Here is an 8,069-nt window from a genome sequence, read left to right on the forward strand (position 1 = left end):
CTCATGGGTGAACGCTGAGGTCACGGCCGCCGGCAACGTGTTCCTGAACCACGGATGGCAGTTGTTTTCCTGCGCATGGGACCTGCACGGGAGGTGCACCCTCCACTTCAGGTATGATAGTGTCACGACCCTCTATCTAAGGATCTTCGGGGAGGACAGCCCATGCGTAGGGTGATGCCCCGAGAGAGACATCGATGATGACAGTGATGATGACGATGGACGGAGGGGAGGTGGCATCGTCGGTGATGAACTCGCCCTTGGCGATGGTCGTGCCGCCTCCAGCGGTGGCGGCTCTTCCTCCGCGGAAAGCTCTAGCAACGATGATTCCGATGAGCCGCCGCATCGCCGAGCCCGGACGGGGAGGGGAGACAAGCTGCATCACCGCCACGCCTCGATGAAGCGAGAGGAGGACTCCGGGTGAGCCCGAGCACTACTAGGGCCGGGCCTCAGGAGCTGTCGTCGTCCCGTACTTGCTTTTGTTCCTTTCTTTTTGCTACAAAAAAAGAAGAAGTAGGAGGCCCTACTAGGGCGTGTAATGGACTATGGCGCTTGTGCCGTTATATTATTATTTCTATGTTGCCTCAATGTTGCCATCGATTCTGATTGGTATAACTTAGCTTAGGGTTCCTGTGATGAAATTCCATGCCGCGGGAGCACACCTTGCCAAGAGGTGACTCGGGGTCGCCAGGCCTCAGGGGCGCCCTTGGAACTGTAGGACTAGAAAGCCCCGGAGGTGCAGTGCCTGCGAGCTCGTTCGAGAGCGTTGTGCAAGGACGAATACGCCACAAGGCCGGGGATTGAGGCTTTGGCGAGGTGTGTTCGCGGGCAAGCCCAGAGCGCACACACATGCCCAGCCCCCGCGCGCGAAACACGCGAAGGAGGAGCGACGGGCAGCTGCCACTCCTCCTGAGGCAAGGCCTGAGAGAACGAACGAGGCAAGGAGAAGAAAAAAATTCCCAACCTTTAAAAAGAGACGATGAAACTCCAAGTTTCATTCAAGAAGTTGCAAATCAGATACAGAAAGCAAGCAAAAGAACAGTCACGTCCGACACCTATGCTAGTCTTCTCACCAGTGCGGAGCTAATTGCTGCCACTAGGGCGTGGGTGGGAGCCCACGTGAGGCCCAAGGGTGACGCTCAGGAGACTCCCGGGTGTGTACAGTCCCAACTCATTATTACGTGAGAGTGTCATGGGCGGAGACCTTCACAGGCGCGGAGCCTTCTTTTACAGGTAGAACTTCCGGAGGTGTTGGGTGTTCCAGGCATTCTGGATGGCGACCCCGTCCTGCATCTCCAGGCGCGCGGCGCCAGGCCTGGAGACACGGGCGGCCCTAAATGGGCCCTCCCACATGGGGGAGAGCTTGTGAAGCCCTTCAGTGGAGAGCACCCGCCTCAGGATGAGGTCACCCACCTCAAGGGTCCTGGAACGGATGCTGCGACAGTGGTACCGCTGTAGCGCCTGCTGGTACCTCGCAGCTCGAAGCGAGGCTTGGTGGCGGCGTTCCTCCCCCAACACGAGGTCCATCCCCCGCGAGGCATCCTGACGCACCTCGTCGAATGCCAGGACCCTCGGGGACCAATTACTGACCTCGTGAGGGAGAATCGCCTCAGCTTCATAGACGAGGAAGAATGGGGTCTTACCTATGGGCTTGGTCGCGATGGTGCGGATGGACCACAACATGGACAGGAGTTCTTCGAGCCAGCCCCTGCCGCAGGCATTGAGCTTTTTCTTGAAGCTCCTTGCCTTGAGGCCCCTCAAGACCTTCGTGTTGGCGCAATCGTCCTAGCCATTTCTCCGCGGGTGGGCCACTGAAGCGTAGCATATCTGCGGCCCAAGGTTAGAACAATATGTTTTTAAGAGGTTGCTCGTGATCTGATAGCCATTGTCGGTGATGATGCGGTTGGGCACGCCGAAGCTGCTCACGAGGCCCTTGATGAACTTGACCGTAAAGCTGGCCGGGATGGTGAAGACAGCTTCCACCTCTGCCCACTTGGTGAACTTGTCGATGGGACGTAGAGGTAGTGGTAGCCCCCGCAAGCTCGAGGAATCGGGCCCAAGATGTCCAACCCCCAGACCGCAAATGGCCACGAAAGCGGGATGGTCTAGAGGCCCGGAGCGTACTGGTGGATCTACTTAGCATGGAATTAACAGGCTTCACAAGATCTTACCAATTCAGGGGCGTCGTTGAGCGCTATGGGCCAGTAGAATCCGCTGCGGAACGCCTTGCCGGCTTTCCCACAAGGGTGCGCGATGAGGAGTGATGCCCGTAATCCCCACCATGTATGTCGGCCAGCAGCTCGCACCCCTGCTCCTTGGAGATGCATCGCAGGGAGACATAGTTCGGGCGCTTTCGGTAGACCTCGCCGTCCTGGATACAGTATGCGGTGGCCCGGCGTGCCACCCGCTCTGCATCTTCTTCCTTCGCCGGCAGGGTGCCTTCAAGCAGGTACACCTTGAATTCCTCATTCAAGGACCCCTCCTGAGACTCGAGCGCGAGGAGCAGACGGGCCCCTAAGGCTGGGGCGCCTGTGGTGGGTGCCGTGGGTAGCTCTTCCTGAGGAGGCGCCGGCTCGGCAACGGGGGGAACTGCAGATGGCCTAAAGAGCCGCTCCTTGAAGACACCGGGCTCTTGGGGGATGCACCGGGACGCCCTCTTGGCGATGTTGTCCATCTCCTTGTTCGTGCCGCGTGGTACATGCTGCAATTCCAAACATAAGAATTGCCTCTCAATTTTGCGTACCTCCTCGAGGTATGCCTCCATGTGCTCGTCCTTTGGCATGTACTCCTTGTCGGAGAAGTTGATGAGGAGCTAGGAGTCGCCCCTGATGGTGAGGCGCCTGACCCCCAGAGCAACCGCAGCCTTGAGCCCGGCGATCAGGCCTTCGAACTCGGCAATGTTGTTGGAGACCTTCTTGCCATGCTAGAAGCAGAGCTAGATGGCATAGTAGAGCTTGTCTTGGGTGGGCAAGATGAGCACGGCTCTGGGCCCCGTGCCGTGGCGCGCGAATGTGCCGTCCATGTACATGGCCCAGCCGTCTGGTGCCTCGTCTCCCGGGGTGAGAGAGCGGTTCTCACCTACCTGTTGGCTCGATGCATCAGTCCATTCAGCCACAAAGTCGGCGAGGGCCGCGCCCTTGATGACTCGGGTGGTGCTGAGTTCCAGCTAGAATGCCTACAACTCAATATTCCATTCGGCGACCTTTCCAACGACATTGGGTCTCCGGAGCACCCTCTCCAAGGGGTAGGATGAGACGACCTTGATGGGGTGGCCTTGGAAGTTGTGATGCAGCTTCCTGGAAGCGATGGGGAGTGCAAGGAGGAGCTTCTGTGGCATGGGGTAACGCACCCGTGCATCACGCATCACGGTGCTGACAAAGTAAACGGGATGCTCGATGAGGGAGGAAGTGTCCGCCGAGTCTTACTCCTCCTGAGGCGGCGGAGCCTCAGGAGCCTTGTCATCTAGGAGGGTCACTGTTGCCTCTGGGGCCCCGATTTTAGGATCCCCATCTCCTGATGGTACGGCTGATGCGTCAGGCGCACCGTCCTAAGGTCACGGCTCCTTGGAAGGGTGCGTGGCACCGTGCCATGCAATCTTGATGCATGCTCATTGCGGACCGCCACGAGCACGACACTAGCTGAGTGAGGCGTGGCGGCTAGGTAAAGCACCAAGGGTTCAAAAGGGTGAGGCGCTACCATCACCGGTGGACTGGTGAGGTACTTCTTGAGGTCTTGGAAAGCCGCGTTGGCCTCTGGAGTCCACTTGAACGGGCCCATCCTTTTCATCGGCTTGAAGAATGGGAGGGTGAGGGAGTCCTAGATTAGGGGGTCCTCGGATAGCCGGACTATATGCCTATGTCGTGCTGTTGGACTATGAAGATACAAAATTGAAGACTTCGTCCCGTGTCCGGGTGGGACTCTACTTTGCGTGGAAGACAAGCTTGGCAACTCGGATATGTAGATTTCCTTCTCTGTAACCGACTCTGTGTAACCCTAGCCCCCTCCGGTATCTATATAAACCGGAGGGTTTAGTCTGTAGGACAACAACAATCATAATCATAGGCTAGCTTCTAGGGTTTAGTCTCTACGATCTCGTGGTAGATCAACTCTTGTAATACTCATATCATCAAGATCAATCAAGCAGGAAGTAGGGTATTACCTCCATAGAGAGGGCCCAAACCTGGGTAAACATTGTGTCCCCCGCCTCCTGTTACCATTAGCCTTAGACGCACAGTTCGGGACCCCCTACCCGAGATCCGCCGGTTTTGACACCGACATTGGTGCTTTCATTGAGAGTTCCACTATGTCGTCACCATAAGGCTTGATGGCCCCTTCGATCATCTACAATGATGCGGTCTAGGGTGAGGTTTTCCTCACCAGATAGATCTTCGTATTCGGCGGCTTCGCCTACGGGCCAACTCGCTTGGCCACCTGGAGCAGATCGATAGCTACGCCCTTGGCCATCAGGTCAGGTCTGGAAGCCTGAATTACACTGCCGACATCCGCGGAGCCTTGATCTTTGACGAATTCGATCCCATGACAGGTGCACCCTACAGTCGCGACGAGCATGACCTAGATCCGCCTTCAGACGGTGTTCAGGAGATCACACCTGCAGATGCCCTGGCTTTAAATCCAGAGTGGATCATGCCATCCGGGGACGGGTGGATGGACCCCTCTGCGGAGACCGCACACTCAACAGCGATAGAGCCGAACACAGATTCCACTTCCAATGAGGTCTATGCCATCATACCTTCAAACTCGTCTCCGGTCATAGGCTCCGAACTGCGTGCATTCGTGCCCATCGGATCTAACTGTGCACTGATCATGGAGTTCAGCTCTGTGGAAATTTTTCAGCACTCGCCCTTGGGCGATGTGCTAAATTCATTAAAATCTCTCTCCCTGTCAGGAGACTCTTGACCGAACTGTGTCCGGCTTTAATGGGAAGAGGATGACGAAGGAATTTGTTACCCACCCACCACCCTCTTAATAGCCACTGTCGATGACTCAACTGACATGCTTGATTTCGACTCCGAAGACATCAACAGTATGGATGACAATACCGGGGTAGAACAGGAACCACCGACCACAGGGCGCTGGACAACAACCTCATCATACGACATATACATGGTGGACACACCCAAAGAAAACAATGGCGAGGAGCAGAAGGATACAACAACTCCTGAGAAGCAGCCAAAGCGTCAACGGCAGCGGCGCCACTCTAAACCCCGCCATAGCAAAAATGGCGACACTGGTACAAGAAAGAATAACACCCCAGACGATGCCGAAGACAACGACGACCCCTCAGACCCACCGATGAAGCAGGACGGGCAAGGAGATGGCGAACACAATCTGGGGCCGCTGTCCGAGCACAGCGATGCCGAAGACAAAACTTACAAACCTGTCTCCGGAGAGGAGAACAGTCCGGACGATGATGCACACATCATCCCAGAAAAGCACTTGGAACAAGAGCACCTCCACAGGCTTATCGCCACCGCGAGGAGCTTGAAGAGGCGGAAGCAACGGCTTAAAGCCGTGCAGGATACGCTCAACCACAGATGGAACAAAGTGCTCGACACTGACGAAATATACGGCGGTGATCGCCACACAAAGAGCTACCCAAAACGCAAGCTGCTGCCTGAATTCGAGAACGAGGCTATCGCGCCCATTCCGCCGAAAACCAATACGGCCGATCTACCGGACCGACCACCCCGTGGCCGAGACAGAGCGGCTAATGACACCACACACAAGTCAACACACGACCTACATTAGCACTTGGACAAAAGAGCTGGTATGGCCAGGTCCATCTATGGATCTAGGAAACATGTTCCTACGCAGGATCACGACCACCAAATCGACTATACTGATCGACTACCAGCTTGGAATCAACAGCGAGCACTACAACCGTCGGATCCATGCCACGACACATCCAAGTACAGGGGCGTTGCACACCCCCTGTGCTTCACCGATGACGTGCTGGATCATGAATTTCCAGAGGGGTTTAAACCCGTAAACATCGAGGCATATGACAGAACGACAGACCCTGCAGTCTGGATTGAGGACTTTATTCTTCACGGCTCGCGGAGACAATCTCCACACCATCAAAACCTACCCCTCAAGTTGAAAGGACCAGCGCGGCACTGGTTGAAAAGCCTCCCCAAAAATTCCATTGGAAGTTGGGAGGAACTCAAGGACGTTTCAGGGCCAATTTTCAAGGGACATACATCCGACCTCCGGATGCAGACAATTTAAGTCACATAATTCAACAACCCGGAGAGTCAGCCCGTAAGCTTTGGAACAGATTTCTCACCAAGAAGAATCAAATTGTTGACTGTCCAAATGCCGAAGCCCAAGCAGCTTTCAAACACAGTGTCCGGGACGAAAGGCTTGCCAGACACCTCGGCCAGGAAAAGCCAAGGACAATGGCAGCCCTAACAACTCTTATGACCCGCTTTTGCACGGGCGAGGACAGTTGGTTATCCCGAAGCGGCACCAGCGATCCGGGCACATCCGAAATAAGGGATGGCAATGGAAAACCGCGACGCAATAAAAACAAGCGTTGAAATAAAGACAGCCCAGACAACACAGCGGTAAATGCCGGATTCAGGGGCTCTAGACCCGGTCAATGGACAAAGCCATTTAAAGGCAGCAGAGATGGTCCGTCCAGCCTAAACAAAATTCTAGACAGGTCCTGTCAGATTCACGGCACCCCCGAGAATCCTGCGGATCACACCAATAGAGAATGTTGGGTCTTCAAGTAGGCCGGCAAGCTAAATGCCGAACACAAAGGGAGGGAGCTGCCAAGTGAAGATGAGGATGAGCCTCGCCAGCCGCACACTAGGGGACAGAAAAAAATCCCATCGGAGGTCAAAATAGTAAGCATGATTTACGCCACTCACATACCAAAGAGGAAGCACAAACGCGCACTCCGAGATGTATATGCTGTAGAGGCCGTCGCACCCAAATTCAACCCATGGTCGGCCTGCCCAATCACTTTCGATCACAGGGATCATCCGACTAGTATCTGGCATGGAGCTTCGGCTACCTTGGTGCTCGACCCAATAATCAACGGATATCATCTTACCCGAGTCCTCATGGACGGCGTCAGTAGTCTTAATCTGATATATCAGGACACTGTCCACAATATGGGGATAGACCCGTCAAGAATCAACCAAAGCAGCACTACCTTTAAAGGAGTAATACCAAGCATAGAAGCCCGCTGTACGGGCTCTTTAACATTAGAGGTTGTATTCGGTTCTCCTGACAACTTTCGATGCGAAGAACAAATCTTCGACATCTCTCCGTTCTGAAGCGGCTATCATGCACTACTCGGAAGAACGGCCTTCGCTCGTTTCAATGCAGTACCACATTACGCTTATCTCCAACTTAAGATGCCCGGTCCACGTGGCGTCATCACTATCAGCGGAAACACAGAGCATTCTCTTCGCGCGGAGGACTACGTGGCGGCTCTAGCAGCCGAACCACTAAACAACCTTTCCAACCTGAGTAACTAATCGATCTTTGAGACCACGGACATGGCTAGACGTGTTCGGCGCACCACTAGTTGTAGCAGCCCAGATAAACCTGAGCTTGATTAACGGCTATGCCCCATATGTGGTGCTAGGGGCTGCCCGTATGTAAAAGGCCCATAGTTTGGCCCGACCCTATTTACACTCAAGAGATTGAATTTTCACGGTTCATTAAGATTAACCGACCTGACGCACGGTCACACCAGATTCTTTCACCTGGGTTTTTCTTTCTTTTTAAAGATGACCATCGTGCTATACCCTTCCAAGATATGACACAACGGAGACAAAGGCGCAGACATGCAGCAGGGCCCCATTCAAAGGTTTCTTTTCAGATTAAGACCCTGTGTAAACCTTTTTTATTGTCTCTTGTTGGTGCACACCCTCCTGGTCCTTAAAATGACCAAGAGGGATACCGACGTTATTGGCAAGCTTATGATTCGCCGATCTAAAACAGACATTATAGGGGCAGCAACCAATGTGTTTTTGAGACCTATGCTCTCACTATAGCCGCCCTTTTCGTCACACCGGATTAATGCACATACCTGG

The sequence above is a fragment of the Triticum aestivum genome, chromosome 5B (genome assembly GCF_018294505.1).
Source record: "Triticum aestivum cultivar Chinese Spring chromosome 5B, IWGSC CS RefSeq v2.1, whole genome shotgun sequence".
Lineage (NCBI taxonomy): Eukaryota > Viridiplantae > Streptophyta > Magnoliopsida > Poales > Poaceae > Triticum > Triticum aestivum.